This window comes from Cryptomeria japonica, chromosome 5, assembly GCF_030272615.1.
Source record: "Cryptomeria japonica chromosome 5, Sugi_1.0, whole genome shotgun sequence".
NCBI lineage: Eukaryota > Viridiplantae > Streptophyta > Pinopsida > Cupressales > Cupressaceae > Cryptomeria > Cryptomeria japonica.
In genome coordinates, this window is record NC_081409.1 from 710251917 (window position 1) to 710272860 (window position 20944).

The following is a 20944-nucleotide window of genomic DNA, read 5'->3' on the forward strand; positions in this document are numbered from 1 at the left end:
CAACATTTCAAGCGAGACATCATTCTTTGAGCACACATAAATTTTGTGAAAAATTCATACGATTTGTCTGGAAACTTCAAAACTATGTACATACAGTTCACTAGATTTATCTCAAAATTTGGTGAGATTAAACCATTGGCATTCTAGAGTTTCACCGTACTCTCAGAAATAAAACTAATGATCTAGCGGCGATATTTTCATATCTCATAAAATGTAGAGAAGAAGCATATGAGACAGTTCTAGCAAGACTAGCCCCATTTCCAATTATAAGAAACGCAAAAAAATATTTAATTAACTACTCCATTAACACTACTGAGCAGCGTTGGAGGAGGTCCATACCAATGAAAGACATAGATCCCTTAGGCTCCAGACATAAGTAGTTGAGATTATAGTTTCGACAGCAGACACGTTAAGAACATAACAGTTTCAGAAAAAAAGATGACTAATTTTTTTAAGTTTTAGTGCTACTTCTACTATATAATCCGATCAGCTCAGCAATTATATGAAAACTAATAATATGGAAATGGGAAGGAGCGGTCTTACTGCGCTAATTATAATTTGCAACTGTCACAGGTTATCTGTTGGTGAGGGACATTCTATTTCCTTGGGCGCCTGGCACGTTCGAATTGGGATTTTTTAGCCCAAAGCGAAGCAATAATTGGTATCTCAGCATCTGGTATGCCAACATATCAGAGGTGAAAAACAAGCCTGGCGTATTGAAGTTGACAAAACAAGGTAATCTGGGACTATTGGATGCTGAGGGCATATCTCTTTGGTTGGTCAACATATCGAACCCCTCGCGGCCTATTTTGTTAGATTCTGGTAATTTTATAATGCTGAGCAATGACGATAAATCTGAGAGTGTTGATGAGGTGGATGGAGCAAAACAAACACAAAAAAAATTAACTACTTGAATCATACACATACACATACATTATCATGTGCTGCTGAACAAAAATATGATTTTATTGCTTTCAAATTTGTCCACCGATGCTGCATTACAATCACCTCTTATTAGTTCCTGCGTAGCATAGAACTTTAGCGGAGGGCTTGCACTAAACAGTGATTAAACTCATCTTTCTATGCCAATCATAATTCAATATTATTTGAAAATTTCTCCTTCTTGCAATGTTTTATACAGAAAACTGATCAATATTTAACAATTCATTGTTCAACATTAATCTTGGCAGGCTCTGATTGGTTGATACAGAGCATTCGCGGTTATCAAGACAAGAGAATGCAGAGTTATCGAGGAGTAAGAGAGCGGTCATTTCAAACTTTTGGAGATGGTGTATTAACATTGAGAGGACACCTGTGGTAACTGTCTCGAATACAACATCCTACCTCTGAATGGTGGTGGGCTTTCATGGAAAATGCAAAAAAACAGTTGTCCCTTTTACATGGATGTCTGATTTATGTGGCTGTTGAAGATATTGAACTTCATCTTGACCTTTGGGAGAATTCTGTCCAACTGGTCTCTCACAATCATCCAGGTTTTACCAAAAAGTTATTAGAAATAACACTGAAGAAGTTGAAGAATATCCCAGTATGGCATTCAGATCAAGCGCATATCCTCCAGAAATTACTATAATGCTAGAATTGTTCAGCTCCTCAATCTACCAGTTAAGTTTCCTTCTTTCCTATGTATATTTTTAAAAAAAAGCACTCTAAGGATTTTTAAGATCTATTTCTTACAAGATTTAGAAGGTAAACCCCACAAAATGTCAAAGGAAAAATAATCTGGACATTAACTCTGTAAAGATTTTTTCAATTGTCGCTGCTGGTGGAGCAGATGTTCAAACCCCAAATATTATAGGTTTTTGAGTTCATTTATAATACAAGTATTTTCGAAAGCTTGATTTTTGGTTTCACTTTTAACACAGAAATTTTCAAAAGCTTTAATGATGAGTCAGATGTCCTGACACAAACCCTGCAGATTCTTGGTTTGATTTTCACACATATTTTCAAAAAGCTCTCTGATTATTGGAATATCCAATAGTATTATTTTAGGTTCGCATGTTTGCAATCACCTTCTAATCATAGAACCAAGCAGCTTGTAATCTCGTGAAAATATTAAAGCATCCGAAAATCGAGAAGCTATTGTAGCAATTTTTTTTTTTTTTAAATTTCAAAATCTAAATTCTCACACAAAAGAAGAAACCCTAAATTTACAGAGGCATTTGTACCTCTCTGCCATGAAAACCAAATAGTTTTATGTGGTTATTCTTGGCCTGAAATACAAAAAATAAACCTCAAGTGTTCAGAATCCTTTGTACCTCTCCGCTATTGTAAAACAGGGGACTCTAGGATTCACAGCTTTATGTGCACTGTACGGGGAGTAGAGACGAGGGCACTGGGCGGCACTATCATTTTTTTAGGTAAAGGAAAAATTATTTTAGAAAAGTGCATCAAGTCATTAAGAACACCTTTGAAGGAAAAAATGACTAGTTAGGGTTTAAGTGGCACAATTTGGTATATTGCATTTCACTTTCAATTTTCTTTACTTTTTGATCCATATGGTCTGTTTCCTGCAATTAGATTTTAGCATAGCTAAAATAATTTTAAGTGCAAGATTTATGATGAAATATTGTTCTCCTTTTTACCAAGGAGGATGTTGGTTGTGAGCTTTGGAGTTTTTTTTTCTAAATTTGTGCCATAAGTTAGTTACGGTAGAGTTGGCATTTCCTTTCTTTTGTAATCCAGTAGTGTGAGCTTCTACTTTGTTAGTTCCAGTCCTTTTCCCAAGCCCTAACAATTACTTTGATTTGAAATTGTATACGAATGCACCCAAGGATCTTCTAAACAGGGATTGTGAGCATCTTCAATAGTCGTCCTTTAGTCAATTTTTATACATGTCATTGTCAAAACTTGTTGTAGTAGTCTTTACTGCAGTCTAAAGATGGAATGATTTGTTTTCCCTAAAATGTGTATTATGTCTCTTTTCTAGGAATTAAATCGAACAACACTCAGTCTTAATTACGGTTTTGCAACTACCTGCATAGATCTCTCACTGCAGAAATTGGCCCCATTTTTGTAGGCTTTCTCTGCAAATTGCACGTTCTAGTAATAGTATAAACTTTCTATAAGCTATCTATATTTTAGATATTAGAGTTTTATTAAAGGAAAGCATATATAAACTACTTATTAATTCTTAGAAGTGAGGATTTTTCTTGTTCATTATGGGGATAATAATAAAGCAAGTTTTTTGAGTCCCAACATTCCACAAGAGATTCGTTCTTCAATTCTGCAACAAAGCCATTCAAAAATCCTCCCTAGGGTTTCCTCCAGAAGGCTAATCAATAGTGAGATAGGAGATGCTAATCACAAAGAAATATGCAAGCTTATAGAAAGACAAAGACAAATTGACATGAAGACAAGGGTTTTTGTCCTGAGATCTTTACTTCCACAAGAATATATTATGGTAAACATATTTCTTGTCTTTTTATTGAGAATGTTAGCTAAATTTGTGGATGGTTTTAGTCTAGGTCACACTTAGGTCAACTAACGGTACAAGTCGTGTTTTGCAGGGAAGATACTCACTCTCAGATGAAGTTGAGAGAGCAGCTGAGTACATTAAGCATCTACAAGAACACATAAAAGAGATTATCATAAAAAGGGAAGACATGATAATTTCTTCCACATATCATTATGAAGATAGAGATTCTAAGGTTCTATAATTGTGTGGTAAATTAGAGTCTTTTCCTTCTATGAAGATAATGGTTGTTGGTTTAGGCATTGAAATCTCAACCAGCTCATTAAAATGCCAAGTTGTCTTGTCTAATATTCTGCTTGCACTGGAAAGTGATTGACTTGAAGTAGTTAGTCTTATTTCTTGCACCATAGAGGAGAAAGTATTCCATAGTTTATACAAGGTATGTTGATATGAATTTTTAAAATGTTGTTTGTTAGATTTATTAAGAACATAGGTTGATGTCTCTTCTTCTTCTTTTTTTTTTTTTTTTCTGATTTTTCTGCACAAATTAGAGAAGTTATTCATACCCTATAATTATCGCAAATATGAGGCATTGGTCAGTTAGACTTTAACATTTTTCTGAGTATTACAACATCGGTAAAAATGCAATCTTTTAGCTTTAAGCTTTGGATCTTCAAATTTTTGACAAGACAAATCTTCATTAGAAGCTTTGCCATCTGCTCAAGCAAAATGCAAGCAATGTGGGTTTTTGATTGTGAGTATGGTTTGAAGACTTTTGTGGTTGTTTTATCTACTTAAATTGGAATGCCTTGATTTTTTTGTAATGGATATCAAATGTTGCAAGTTTATATGTTTTATGCTTTAATAGGGTTACATTTTGTTGTAGTTTTTCTTAGTAAGCATTACAAGTTTCTATATTCTCATTTTAATATTTTTTGTTGTTATCTATAGTTAACAACACTCTAGACAACATGCATTAAATATTTTGATTTGGAGAGCTAAAACTAAGAAAACAATGCCATTAGATTTCATGAATTATTTTTAAAAAAATTAACAATGCATTATATGTTATGAATTTATGCATGAAATTTATGTGTAGATAATTTCACTGTTTCATCCTTTCTTGAAGCATTAGATGATGTAGTTTCAAAGAATCCAGAAACAAGTAGTACAGTTGATTCATTACTTGTTTCTACTGAGGAAACAAGGCAAGAGGACAATAAAGACATTTGATTATAACCATGGAAACAAACTACTAGATAAGATTCCATGGATGAAGGTCACTAGCAAAAAATATCATTATTTATTTTTTTATGTGAAAAATTTTCCCTGTCCCCTCCTCATCCTTACCTCCAGTCCTTCGTGTTATATTGATTAGGATGGAGGAAGAATGGATCTTATTTTTACTCATTTGTATTTTAAATCTAATTCATTATCTCATTAAAGATCTACTTGCAGACACAAAAGTTTCTTCTTGTCAAATTTTTGTGTCGATTGATTAGTGAATCAAATTACTTTGATTATTCACAATACAAGATTGAATGTTAATGTCAATTATATTTAGTTTTTGATTGAGGTACATATGCATATATGTAATGGATATCTTAATGCTTCTTCCTTAAGAAATCTACGTCTGGGCAAGTAGAATTTTCTTATCCCAATTTATTTTTATACTGTTTCAAGATGAATGTGCAGTTCATCTGGGTTCAAGCTAATGATGACAAGTTAGAGTGTGGTAAGATTTTTAACTCTCACACATGCATTAAAATGCTAATTTCCTTCTCTTTATACATTAATAGACATGAAAACGGAATTGGGAAACAACTAACATGCTAAAATATTTTTAAAATATCGATCTTTTCTCAAGATCATAATGGAGTATTCACAGGGTAGAAGACATGCACGAAGGGTACAATTATTTTTTAGCTTTCAATTTCTTTTAAATTCTTAGGAGTACTGTCACTTGTGAAAACTTTCCTTGTAGAATTGAATAATTAATCCTTTTTCTTTTATCTAGTTACATTAATGAGTTCAATACACACCTATCTATCCTATATAACAAATTGAATATAGATACCTTGAGATTGACATCTATTGGCATCTTCGAGATAGATTTAGTTAACATATTTATGTTAGTTTATTATTTTGTTTTTGGCTATTAGTTTATTAGTTTGGTTTTGGCTATTCGATCACATTTGTTAACATGCTTTAGGCAATTACATTCCACCTTGTTCTGCTACTGTAAGTTATGCCTGTCAGTGCAATAAATTTTTTTGCAATTTGATGATAACAAGAGTCTCCAGCTTTGGTTTAAGTTATGGATTGAGTAACTCACATTGATTAATGATATCAGATTTCCACAATCCATAGCTTGTTCTAATACACAGTCTAATCCAGAAAGTGTGAGAATAACTCACATTGATCTAAGAAAGATCTTTTGCTTTGACGGTGGGATAAAGGTTGGTAGGGTACTAATATAAAGTTTGTAAATGCCATTGATGGTTTAGGAAAAGGGGCCTATAGATAGGTACTGATGCAATGTTCTTTAGGCCTTGGGGTATTCTATGAAGGCTCCAAATGCAGTCTCATCAAAAGGATATGCAAAGGTCCCTAAGGATTAATGATCTTTTGTTTTTTCAAGTTATCTTTTATGTCATATTCTAATTTTTTGAGGATGCGTAGACTAATTTTGACAATTACTTGAGCAAATATTGCCCTAGATGTATGCCGCTGGTATAAGCACAAGATATCATATAATGCTATTCATATATGCTTGGTCACTAATGCTATTTTCTCTTTTCACTCAAATAATAAAAGCAAGCAAATGTCATAGGAGGATATGATACAAGGTTTATAACAATTCAACTATTAAATGTTGCCTTTTTGATATGTGGATCTTGTAAAATGCAAGTCTAGAGGCCCAATATTCTCATTTTGTAGCTAGTAATTAATTTCTAATGAGTAAATATGGGTATTTTAAAGATTTCACAGCTTCAATCCTTAAAAAATGAATGATGGCCTTAGAAAGCCTTGGAGACTATTTGAAATTAGAACTATTATTTTTCACAAGTTGCCATCGCTTAATTAACCTTATATTGCACTACTAGAAATTAACATATTTTATGGTATAAAGTTGTCTATCATATTTTACCTCTCTTTAAAAAAAGTCTACGTACCATCCCCTGAATATATCTTCTACTTTTACTTATACCATGCCACGTCTTGTCACCTCCTCCATTCCACCTCACAGCCCTTCACAACCCTTCACAACCCTTCCATCTTAGCTCGCTAAATTTTCCTACACCTCAATCATCATATTATCTATCTCAAAAACTATTCATCCTACCATTTTCCTAGCACCATAATATCTCTATTTTTACTAACCACTTCATTCCCATCCCATACATTTAGCTACAGACCAACGATAGTCAGCCCTGCGGTGCAATCTCCACAATATCTACCATCTCATTAATGCCATCGATATTGTTTTCCTACTCCCATTTCCAAACCTTACTCTTTTAGTTTGATTCAATCTTAGTCATGTTTTTGGTATCTATGCCCTCAAAGATTTTGCAAATCTGTTATTATGGTTTTCTTCACACTCCAAGTTAAGCTTCAAGCTTCTTTAAACAACACCATGACTTCTTTTAGGTCTTCTAACAACTCAAAACAACAACTAGTTGACTTCTTCTTTTAGGTTTGCTAACAAATCAAAACAACCACACCACTGTCCTTGTAGTCCTATGCAGGAACTTCGTTGCTCTGCAGCTCTTGTTAATATAGGATTTCATGCGATGAAAACTCAACATAGAACATACCTAACATAAGTTTAGCATGTATTATAGATTTGACATAGAATGGATTACTATAGCAAATCAGATTGGAGATTAAACTGTTTGTCTATGCATGCAACATGGACATTAATAGACTTAACTATAGATCTGATGGTGGCAGACTGAAGTCAGACGATGGTAGCTGGTAGAAGTTTCCAGAACATTCTTAACAAGGAAAAATTACATTCCAACACTCCCTTAATTTCGACTGCAAATGCTGTTGCATTTTCAATTCCTTAATTGTTGTCTTCTTCTATCTCAAGCTTTGCCTTAGAATTTCTTGAACCTTCTCTTGTTCAATACCTTCAAACCAATTCTTGGATTTGTTGACCCTTTCTCAATAATGACGACTCTCTGTATTGGCTTTGTCAAATTGCTGTGATAGTCTCTCAAATATTTGATTTTTAATTCTTCAAAACATCAACCTTGAACTTCATACAACCTTACTTTTAGATGTCTTACAAGACAATAGTATTCTTTGATCGAAAGTATTTGTTATGCCTTTTGAATATTCAAACCTTTGTTGATTTCTATCAACATATGAACATTTAAACTTGAGCAACTTTTTGATCATACCTGTAAATTTTTGCCAGCTTGTCCCATAGCTCCATCCATGATCCATTTCCATGTATTCATTCTTTGACTATTTGTTCCAAAATATCTTTTCAGAATGATTTCTCAAACCACAATAACTACAAGGACTTAAATATGAACACTTGTCCTTTGTGTGTCCTTTCATGTTACAATATGAACACTCCATACTTTGCATCACTTGAACTTATTTGCTTGTATTTGGAAAACCTATATCATTCTTTCCTCTACCCATGACATACCCAAGACCTTGATATTTGGGTCTCCTTATTGGCTCAATTGGATCTTTCAATCCTTGTTCATTTTTTCCCAATCCTTTCCCTCTATAACCCATTCTTTTCATGATCTTTAAACCAATATTGTCATCAAAACAACTAGAAACTTTTGTATTAATAACACTACTATCTTCACCATGACAATATTTATCACTAACATCTTCAGAAAATTTACACTTATCAAATGACAAACACAAATCTTTTGTACTACATGAAACATCACATACCAATTTCGACTTCAAACATTCATTTCTTGCAATAAATCATTGATTTATTTTATTACTTTTTTCTTTTAAAAAACAATTCTCCTCTTCTAGTTTCTTCATATTTTCTTCTAAATCATCAACCAACTTCATTCTTTTTTCTAGTTCTTCATTTCTTTTCTTAATCTCATCAAATAGTTTCAACTTTTCTTCTAACTCTTTATTTTTCTCTTCAAGTTTGCGCAATTCTTTCCTATTATCACAATTTTCTTCTACAAGTTTATATATTTTTTTCTATCCTTTCTCTTATCATTGTAGCCATCTCTTTTCTTAATTTTCTTAATTCTTCTTCTAAATAATTTGATTTCTCTATCTTTACTCTACCAACTTTTCCCATTGAAACAAACAATTTAAACTCACCTTATATACTTGATTAACCTTCTTTGATTATACAATCATTCTATACCCGATTCATCCTCAACAAATTGTCTTCTCCTTAATATCCCTTGTACAATTTCCTTTGTTTGCAATTCTTTGAATAGCTACAACGGGACCCTCAATCCTCTTTTAGATTTTCAATTCCTGCAAACCTCCTTTAATAGTAATTTTAAGCATAAAATTTATAAAAGATCTGGCATAAATTTTGATACTGTTTCCCCTTCATAGAAATATTACTTAAAACAAGAATTCTTTTTTTTTTGGAACTGCACTTCAATCTATTGAAAACTACGAAGAAATTAGAATAGCAAGCAATTATTTTTCTCTCTCTTCTTCCTTGTGGTTCTGATAGAGGCATTCTCTTTAGCAATCGATGGCATTCTTCTCGTTCAAATCGAGTCCTCAATGAACCGCATTCCTTCCTCCATCAACTGCGATCTTTGACTTGGTGATTTTAGAACATCAATACCTTGTATTCATCACGAGCTATGACCTCCTACTTGGATGAAGATTGAACGAAGGAAACAATTTACATATATTGTATTAAACCCTTCCTTGGAATGCGTTCAGAATAATACCAATTTTCTGCGCTCTAGCGAATACATCCATGATTTTTGGCTTCTTGGGGGATAAATTATTCTATGGAGTCTTGAACAATGATCTAATAGCGGTGTCTAACCTTCTCTGCAGACGACTACAACAATCGTGGCTAATATTCCTCCCTTTTACAAGCAGCATGCAGTAGTCAACAAACACCTTAGTGATTTCTGGTCAAACCTTTCTCTTGGTTGTGGCAAAATTCTGTGATTTTCTCTTCACAATGAGCGCCAATCTTTAACCTTCCATGGGTGATCTGGGTGTAATCCAACGTTGTCACCTTTAATAACTTCTGATCGTGTCTGCTATAATCTCCAAATGATCTTCTTCTCCTCACTCTAATATGGGATTCACACTTGGGCTCTAATACCACTCTGATGGGGTGGATGGAGCAAAACAACCATAGAAAAATTTACAATTTGAATCATACACATACACAGACATTATCATTTGTTGCTGCAAAAAAACATGATTTTATTGCATTCATAATTGTAACCCGATGCATTACAATCAGCTCTTATTAATAGAGGATTTCATGCGATGGAAACTCAACATAGAGAACACATAACAAAAGTCTAACATTACAAATCTAGCATTGAATAGATTTCTATAACAAATCAGACTGTAGATTAAATTGATTGTTTATGCATGCAACATGGACATTAACGGAAATAACTATAGATTTGATGGTGGCAGACTAAAGTCATACAGTGGTAGTTGGTAGAAGTTTCCAAAACATTCTTAATAGGCATGAGAAATTATATTCTAGCACTCCCTTTTAATTTTGACTGCAAATGTTGCTGCATTTTTTATTCCTTGACTATTGTCTACTTTTGTCTCATTCTTTGCCTTACACTTTCTCAAACCATATTTTCTTTGATAGCTTCAAACCAATTGTACATCTATTGATCTTTGCTTAATCAGGATGCTTCTTTGTATTGGTTTTGTTCAACTGCTACGACAATCTCTCAAATCTTTGATTTTTTAAATCTTGAAAACATCAATCTTGAACTTACTGCAACCTTACCCTATATAGCTATCTTGCAAGACAATGAATTTATTTGATGCAAAATATTTGTTATGCCTTTTGACTATTCAAAGCTTTGTTAATTGTTATCAATATATGAATATTTAAACTTGAGAAACTTTTTTATCATACTTGTAAGTTTTTGCCAACTTCTCCCATAGCTCCATCCACAATCCATTTCCATGCATTCATTCTTTGACTCTTTGTTCCAACATGTCTTCTCACAATGTTTTCTCAAACGACAATAACTACAAGGACATAAATCCAACCACTTGTCCTTTGTGTGTCATTTCCTATTACAATATGAACACTCCATACTCTACATCACTTGAACTAATTTGCTTGTACTTGGAACACCTATATCATTCCTTCTTTTATCTATGAGATACCCGAGACCTTCATTTTTGGGTCTCATTATTGCCTCAATTGGACCTTTCATTGTTTGTTCATTCTTTCCCAATCCTTTACCTCTATAACCCATTCTTTTCATGATCTTTAAACCAATATTGTCATCAAAACAACTAGAAGCGTTTTTCTTAATAACATTACTATCTTCACCATGACAATCTTTATCACTAAAAATATCAACAAAGTTACACTTATCAAATGACAAATGCAAATATTTTATACTACATGAAACATTGGATACCCATATTGACTTCAAACATCAGATCTCAAGGACGTGACCGAATGATGCAAAGGATGAGACCTAAAGCCACATGTACAAGTGGACCTAGATAAAGACACATAATCCTATGTAGAAGACACTATTTACAAGATGTACAAGAGCTATGAATGATGGACGAAGACCTAGGGACAAGCATGATGTTTCCCTAGTCAAGATGAAAAGCCATGAGAGGTCGATGATTCATGGGTTGTTGATGATGTGAGAATGATATATCCCAAAACAACACAAGGATTAGGAAGGATGCATCTCGATAATGATGATTGAATTGTGATCAAGGCTTGCAGCAAGGCTGGGAACAAGACTAAGGATGCAATTGGATGATTTGATTGGAACTTGACTATGGGTAGTTGAGGGACATGGATAAGATTTGCATGTGATGATGGATTGTGAGAGACAAATGGGTTAATTTGAAGGATGGCATTGGATTTCATGGGGGTAGCCTAGAGCTAGATACCAATGACAAGGGATGTAAGAGGCGATGGAATGATATCATGGGAAGGATTGCTAAAAAGAGGATAGGATGAAAAGGATTTAGAAAAAAAATAATTATGGATGTGGTTGGGAGATGAAAGGATGAGGGACGAAGGGATGGAGAAATTGGGAGACAAGAATTGGTGGATGGATGGATATGATAAGATGACAAATAGATGGATAGGAAGTTGCAGTAAGTGGATGAAAGATAGGTGATGTGTACTTAAGGACTATGCAGGTATGCGAAAGGATTACATGGAAGGGAGGATGGATGGGTGGATAGGAAGGAGAATGGAGGAAAAGTGTGATGGGGAAATGGAGGCCAAGAAGAGTCCAAAGCATGTATACCTAGTGTCTTTTTTTTAATCAAGATCCAAAGGAGAATGGCGGAAGTGAAATGGATATGATATGACGGGTATAGTATGTAGATGGCATGGTGGGGGTGAGGTATGGATGGCCAAAAGAATTTTCCCCCAAGAATGGAGAGAAAAATGATGAGAGGAATTACATATGATGCCTATTTCCCATGTTTTCATCATGATACTTGTCCAAGGTACCTGTTTGCCAAGTTTTCACCATTGGATACATTTTTCTCTTTGCTTATTATTTTTATTTTTTGTTTAGAATTTTCCAATTTGTGGGAGGAAATATATATGGATGTATATGGATGAGGATAAATGGATTTTGAAGATTGGTGATAAGGGAGATGGAAGGAGGACTCAAGCATCAAGTTTCATATCATGGTAATAGGAGCCCATTTGGAGTGATCACTGAATGTTGGTATAAATTTATTAAGAATGAGTGGATTATGCAAAGGCTTGGATTAGATGGTTTTGATGGGGAATGTGTGCGGTGTAAGGGATATGGTAGTGGCAAGTGTTGTGGGGGATGTGAGATGGGTGGAGGGGAGATGGATGTAGCATGTGGATATGATGGAGGAATTATGATAGGCGACTTTGGGACATAAGGACCCAAAATAGACTTAGGAGATGGATGGGGAGAATGTTTACCTGGTGGACTAGCAACTTTGGATGTCATTGGATATTTTTATTTTTGATGTATTTTTTCTTTTTTCTTTGGGATGCACATTGTTTTTTCTTTTGCTGCAGTAAGGCTTTTTGGCCTTTGGGATTCATTGCATTTTTGTATCAGATTTTGCCTTGTGGGAGCATGTATTTTTGAGTAAAAATGGCCATCTTTATAGTGTTGAGGATGTTTAGCTTTATGCATTTGTGATTGAGCATCCAAACTACTGCTAATACCCTTGCAAGGAGTGTGCAAAGGTGTAGGAGATGGAGGGAATATGCATGAAGTGATGGATGTAGGATGTTGGATGGAATGCGGGGATATGTGCCTTTGTTGATACTGATTGAGAATTAAAGGAGCATGATGCTTATGATGGGTGATAAGGATAAGGGACATGAAGGGATGAGTAGGATAAGATGGAGAATGGGGTTTTGGGATATAAGGGCCAAAAATGGATTTAAAGGATGAAGGAGGGAGATGGATGGTTGTTTTGGATTTCTATGATGGAGGAGGGGGGATGGTGAGAAATGATTTAGAGGAATGGTGGGAAGATGAGATGGTAGGTTTGGAAACATACTTGGATTTCGTATTAGTTATACAATATTTTTTGGGTAAAGTGTCGTGAGATATGTAACTGAGACCATGAGATCTTGGATGTTCTTTGATGTGGATGGAATCCAAATTACCTTGCTTCAATAGGCCTATGCCTTTATCGTGATAGTTCATTTTTTTGAGAATTTTATCTAAGTAGGATACTTATTCTCTGGGTAACAAGATGCTAGCCCTTTATCAGACGGAGAAGAATGGGTGGTGTATATGAGATGTTATTTTATTGCGAGTGAATTGCCATGGATGAACGTAAGTGAACCAAGGGGATAGTGTGATGGTGGTGGGATGGTTTGGATAGGAGGTAATGAAGGATCAAAAAGTGGAGTATATGGAATGAGAGTATCTTGACTTGGAAGAGGGGATGATAAGGGCTCTTGAGATGGAGTAGATGGAATTCAGTAGGATCTTGACTTGGATGAAGGGATGATAAGGGATCTTGAGATGGAGTAGATGTAGTGGTAGGATATTTATTTGGACAAAGGGATGATAAGGGATCTTGAGATGGAGGAGGCAGAATGGTAGGATCTTGATTTCGATAAATAAAATTTTCAACATGCATTGGAACAAGATCTTGGAATGATGGGATTGATGTGAATGGTGTGATGAAGGGTGAGTGGGTATACTATTCAGATGGAATGGATGGAAGGATGGGAGGTTAGTTGAGTGGGGTAGATGGAGTGGATGGAAGGATGGGAGGTTCATCAATTAGAGCAGACAAAGTGGAGAGAAGGATGGGAGGTTCATCAACCAGGGTGGATGGAGTGGATGGAATGATGGGGGGTTCATCAACTGTGGTAGACAAAGTGGATAGAAGGATGGGAGGTTCATTGGATTGAGTTTTAATGATGGTTGGAGTATGTGATGGGGATTGTAGTTGGATGATCTCAAAGGATAGATATTTTTTATGGTGTTAGGAGGCGGGAGAGGAATGATAGGTGTAGGATTTGGAAGTGAAGTTGGTGGATTGAGGTAAGATGGGGTGGACAACAGTGGATTAATGTAGGATGGGGTGGGTTAAAGTGTTTTTGTGTACGATGGAGTGAAAAATGATGGGTTGAGATAAGGTCGAGTGGATGAAGGTGGATGGTGGATTGAGATAAAGCGAAGTGGATGGTGGGTGGAGATAGGATGAAGTGGATGGTGGTGGATTGATGGAGGATAAAGGATTAGGATTGGACGGAGTCTTGAGGTAGGATGGGGAATCAAGATTGGATGGAGGAGTGAGGTAAGATGAGGAATTAGGATTGGATGGAGGAGTAGGTAGGATGGAGATTATATTTATTGAAAAAATATATACTAGCAATTTCATCTTGGTGTGTAATGGGTACATCGAATATGTGGGGAAGGTCATTTAGGGAAAAAATTACTGTATTTTTTGAAACATTTGTGTAGTACACAAGATCATCTAAGAGGACATTTAAAAAATGATGTTGTTTGTGTAACAAAAGTCTAAATGGGGAAGTGATTTCAAATAAACTATGAATCAAATTATAAATATCCAAACATGAATGAAACAAAAAACTCTAAATAAAAAATATTTAATAGATTCTTCATTATCAAAAGACTCATATTATGTTTGCGGTAAGGAGTGAGCGAGAAAGAGGAAGAGATAGAAGGGGGAAGAGCATGAGAGAAGGGTAAGGATATAAAGATAGAGTGGAAGATAGAGATAGAGATGGAAGCGATGCATATATAAAGAGGGAAATATAAGAAGTGATATATAGAGAAAGAGGTAGAGAGAGGGAGAGGTATAGGGATAGAGAAAGATGAAGTTATAACAAGATAGAGATATAGGGAGCGATGAAAGAAGAAATGTGGAGAGTTATAGAGGTATAAGAAGAGGGAAAGAGAAACTAAAGATAGGTGGATAAAGAGAGGTAAAGATATATAGAGACAATGGGGGATATAGGAAGATAAAGGTAGATGGTAGATGTAATTATAGAGAGATAGGAAGAGGGAGACAAATATATCAAGAGATAGATAGGAAGATAGAGAGGGATAAATAGAGAGAAAGAGAAAGATATATATATATATATATATGTTTGTGTGTGTGTGTGTGTGTGTATTTAGAAAGAGATAGAGATAAAAAGAAATATAGAGAGAGGGAGAGAGGGATATAGATGGAGAGATAAATGGGGAGATAGGAAGGAGTGAGGGATGGAGAGATGGTGACAGATAAAGAGAGAGGGAAAGAAATGGAGAGAATATTTGAAGCTATCTTTTATCCGTTAAGACATGTGTTGCACAAACAACATGATTATAAATATGGATATATAGAGAGAACGAAACATGTCTAGAGATAGCAAGGGAGAGAGAAAAAAAGAGGCAGAGATGAAGATAGATTAATATTAAAGAGGAAGAGAGAGAGAGAGAGAGAGAGAGAGAGAGAGAGAGAGAGAGAGAGAGAGAGAGAGAGAGAGAGAGAGAGAGAGAGAGAGAGAGAGAGATACCAAATGTAATGGACATTTTTAAATTATTTTTTCCAATTCATTTTTCCGTATAAAGTATTTTTGAAGTGGTTTTAAAGATTTCCCTTGTTGAACGAACTTCGTCATGATGTCGTGAATGCAAACTTAAGGTTTAATTTCTTCAATAATTGTCAGTCCATCTATTAGATCTGAAAGATTTTGGCCGACACTACTTCAATATTGATAAAGTCAAAAAAATAGAACATTTTCCACATACAAAACCTAAAGCTTAACTTCAATAGAAACACTTCATGGGGTTTGAGGTATTGTAAATTGATTGTCTCAAACACTAAGTTGTACAACCTAAAATGCACTTTTCAAAAATATTTTGAATGATATTCATATTTTCACCGGAAAACCTTGAGCCTTTGAAGTGCCTATAATGAGGACCTTACAAACCATAACCCTTCAAAGCAGTCCAAAATGACGGTAGCATACTCATTGCAAACTATTGCTTACACGCATCCTGCCTTCCTTCCATGTAGCCAAGATGTTGACACCTGGTGCAATTAGATCCGTCTTAAGAACGCCTGGATATAAACCGCTTGGACCTGGGGAAGAAAATGTGTCCACAATGGGAGTGATTGCTTTTACCACCACTGTCAAACCTGTGGGGTTAATGGTGGCCATAGGTGCCGCCACGTTGTTAACGTAGGCTTCCTCGGGTTAACAAACTGCTTATGTACATCATTTATTTGCAAAAAAAATAAAATAAAAAACAATTAACAAATAAATGGTTCTTCAATCGTCTTGCATAGGTTATTATGAGCTATTGATTTTAAAAGTCAGTCGATGCATCTCATATAAGAGATGCCTTCAGCATAATAAATACAATAATTTTAAAAATAAGATTGTATTTATTGATTTTATGAATAAATTATTTTAACTTCATAAAATTTCATTTAATGGTTTCAGATGTAATAAAACATTTTTATATATTTTTTAAAAGGAGCTCCTCATTGTATCACATCATTTAGGCTTTATCATCGAATATTTCTTCCCAACCATGTACCATTAAGAAATCACTTTCTTTCACTCAGGTATATGTGTAATACCATGTTTACATATCTAATGGATAGATAAGAAGTAGTAAAGTTTTTTTCATTCATAATTGACATATACTGTATTTTTAATATAAAAATATATATTTGTAATAATTTAATTCTTTATAAATTAAGTATTAATCAAGACATTGTTTTAAGTGTTATTTGGCCTGCTATAATCTCCAAATAATCTTCTTTTCCTCACTCTAATATGGGATTCACACTTGGGCTCTCATACCACTTTGATGATGGGGGTGGATGGAGCAAAACAACCATAGAAAAAATTAAGAATTTGAATCATACACATACACATCTATATTATCATGTGTTTTTGCACAAAAACATGATTTTATTGCATTCATAATTTCCACCCAATGCATTACAATCACCTCTTATTAATAGATGATTTCATGCGATGAAAACTCAGCATAGAGCACACATAACAAAAGTCTAACATTACAAATCTAGCATTGAATAGATTTCTATAACAAATCAGACTGTAGATTAAATTGATTGTTTATGCATGCAACATGTACATTAACGGAATTAACTATAGTTTTGATGGTGGGAGACTAAAGTCATACAGTGGTAGTTGGTATAATTTTCCAAAATATTCTTAACAGGTAGGAGAAATTATATTCCAACACTCCCCCTTAATTTTGACCGCAAATGTTGCTGCATTTTTAATTCTTTGACCATTGTCTTCTTCTGTGTGATTCTTTGCCTTAGAATTTCTCAAACCATATCTTCCTTGATAACTTCAAACCAATTGTAGATCTATTGATCTTTTCTTAATCAGGATGCTTCTTTGTATTGGTTTTGTTCAACTGCTATGATAGTCTCTCAAATCTTTAATTTGAAATCTTGAAAACATCAATCTTGAACTTCCTGCAACCTTACCCTCTATAGATGTCTTGCAAGACAATGGATTTTTTTGATGCAAAATATTTGTTATGCCTTTTGAATATTCAAAGCTTTGTTAATTTTTATCAACATATGAATATTTAAACTTGAGCAACTTTTTTTATCATACCTATAAGTTTTTTCCAACTTCACCCATAGCTCCATCCACAAACTATTTCCACACATTCATTCTTTGACTCTTTGTTCCAACATGTATTCTCACAATGTTTTCTCAAACCATAATAACTGCAAGGATGTAAATCCCAACACTTGCCCTTTGTGTGTCCTTTCCTATTACAATATGAATACTCCATACTCTGCATCACTTGAACTAATTTTCTTGTATTTGGAACACATATCATTCCTTCTTTTATCTGCGAGATACTCGAGACCTTTATTTTTGGGTCTCATTATTGCCTCAATTGGATCTTTCATTTCTTGTTCATTCTTTCCCTGTCCTTTACCTCTATAACACATTCTTTTCATGATCTTTAAACCAATATTGTCATCAAAACAACTAGAAGTTTTTTCTTAACAACATTACTATCTTCACCATGACAACTTTTATTACTAAAAACATTAGAAAAGTTACACTTATCAAATGACAAACGCAAATATTTTGTACTACATGAAACATTGGATACCCATATTGACTTCAAAAATCAGATCTCAAGTACATGACCAAATGATGCAAATCATGAGACCTAAAGACACATGTACAAGTGGACCTAGACGAAGACACACAATCCTATGTACAAGACACTATTTACAAGATATGCAAGAGCTATGGATGATGGATGATGACCTAGGGACAAGCATGATGTTGCCCTAGTCAAGATGAAAATCCATGAGAGGTTGATGATTGATGGGGTTTTGTTGATGTGAGAATGATATATCCCGAAATAACACAAGGATTAGGAAGGATGCATCTTGATGATGATGATTGGATTGTGATCAAGGCTTGTAGCAAGGCTGGAAACAAGACTAAGGATGCATTTGGATGATTTGATTGGCACTTGAGTATGGGTAGCTGAGGGATATGGATAGGATTTTCATGTGATGATGGATTGTGAGAAACAAATGGTTTAATTTTAAGGATGACATTGGATTGCATGGGGGTAGCCTAGAGCTAGATATCAATGACAATGGATGTAAGAGGCGATGAAATGATATGATGGGAAGGATTGCTAAAAAGAGGATAGGATGAAAAGGATTTAGAAACAAAAGCATTATGGATGTAGTTGGGAGATGAAATGATGAGGGACACAGGGATGGAGCAATTGGGAGACAAGAATTGGTGGATGGATGGATATGATAAGATGGAAGTTAGAAGGATAGGAAGTTTCAGGAATTGGATGAAAGATAGGTGGTGTGCGGTTAAGGACTATGAAGGTATGCGAAAGGATTACATGGAAGGGAGGAAGGATGGTTGGATAGGAAGTTGAATGGAGGAAAAGTGTGATGGGTAAATGGAGGCCAAGAGGTGTCCAAAACATGTATACCTAGTGTCATTTTTTTAATCAAGATCCAAAGGAGGATGGAGGAAGTGAAATGGATACGATATGATGGGTATAGTATGTAGATGGGATGGTGTGGGTGATGTACGGATTGCCAAAATAACTTTCCCCCAAGCATGGAGAGAAAAAGGATAAGGTGAATTACACATGATGCCTGTTTTTCATATTTTCAACATCATACTTGTCCAAGGCATTTGTTTGCCAAGTTTTCACCATTGCACATATTTTTCTCTTTGCTTTTTATTTTTAAATTTTTTTTTGGAATTTTCCAATTTGTGCGAGGAAATATATGGATGAATATGGATGAGGATAAATGGATTTTGAAAATTGGTGATAAGAGAGATGGAAGGAGAACTCAAGCATCAAGTTTCATATCAAGGTAATAGGAGCCCATTTGGAGGGATCAATGAATGTTGGTACAACTTTATTAAGAATGAATGGATTATGCAAAGGCTTGGATTAGATGGTTTTGATGGGGAATATATGTGGTGTAGGGGATATGGTAGCGGCAAGTGTTGTTGGGGATATGGGATGGGTGGAGGGGAGATAGATGTAGCATGTGGATATGATGGAGGAATTATGATAGGAAACTTTTGGACATAAGGACCCAAAATAGACTTAGGAGATGGAGGAGGAGAATGTTTAGCTGGTGGACTAGCAACTTTGGATGCCATTGGAGATTTTAATTTTTGATGTATTTCTTCTTTTTTCTTTGGGATACACATTGTTTTTCCTTTTGCTTCAGTGGGCCTTTTTGGCCTTTGGAATTCATTGCATTTTTGTATAAGATTTTGCTTTGTGGGAGCATGTCTTTTTGAGTGGAAATGGTCATCTTTATAGTGTTGTGCATGTTTAGCTTTATGCATTTGTGATTGAGCATCAAAACTACTTCTAGTAGCCTTGCAAGGAGTGTGTAGAGGTGTAGGAGATGGAAGGAATATGGATGAAGTGATGGATGTAGGATGTTGGATGGAATGCAGGGATATGTGCCTTTGTTTATCTTGATTGGGAATTAAAGGAGCATGATGCTTATGATGGGTGATAAGGATATGAGATTTTTGTATGAAGGGATGATTAGGATAAGATGGAGAATGGGGTTTTGGGATATAAGGGCCCAAAATGGATTTAAAGGATGAAGCAGGGAGATAGATGGTTGTTTTGGATTTCTATGATGGAGGAGGGGGGATGGTGAGAAATTATTTAGAGGAACGATGGGAAGATGGGATGGTAGGTTTGGAAACACATTTGGATTTTTGATTAGTTGTACAATTTTTTTTAGGTGAAGTGTCGTGAGATATGTAACTGAGACCATGAGATCTTGGATGTGCTTTGATGTGGATGGGCTCCAAATTACCTTTCTCCTATAGGCCCAATCCTTTATCATGATAGTTCATTTTTTTGAGCATTTTATCTAAAGTAGGATACTTGTTCACTTGGTAACAAGATGTGAGCCCTTTATCAGATGGAGGAGGATGGGTGGTGTATATGAGATATTATTTTGTTGTGAGTGAATTGTCATGGATAAATATAAGTTAACCAAGGGGATAGAGTGATGGTGGTGGGATGGTTTCGATAGGAGGTAATGAAGGATCAAAAAGTGGAGTATATGGGATGAGAGTATCTTGACTTGGAAAAGGGGATGATAAGGGCTCTTGAGCTGGAGCAGATGGAATTCAATAGCATCTTGATTTGGATGAAGGGATGATAAGGGATCTTGAGATCTAGTAGATGTAATGGTAGGATCTTGATTTGGATGAAGGGATGATAAGGGATATTGAGATGGAGGAGGTGGAATGGTAGGATATTTATTTGGATAAATAAA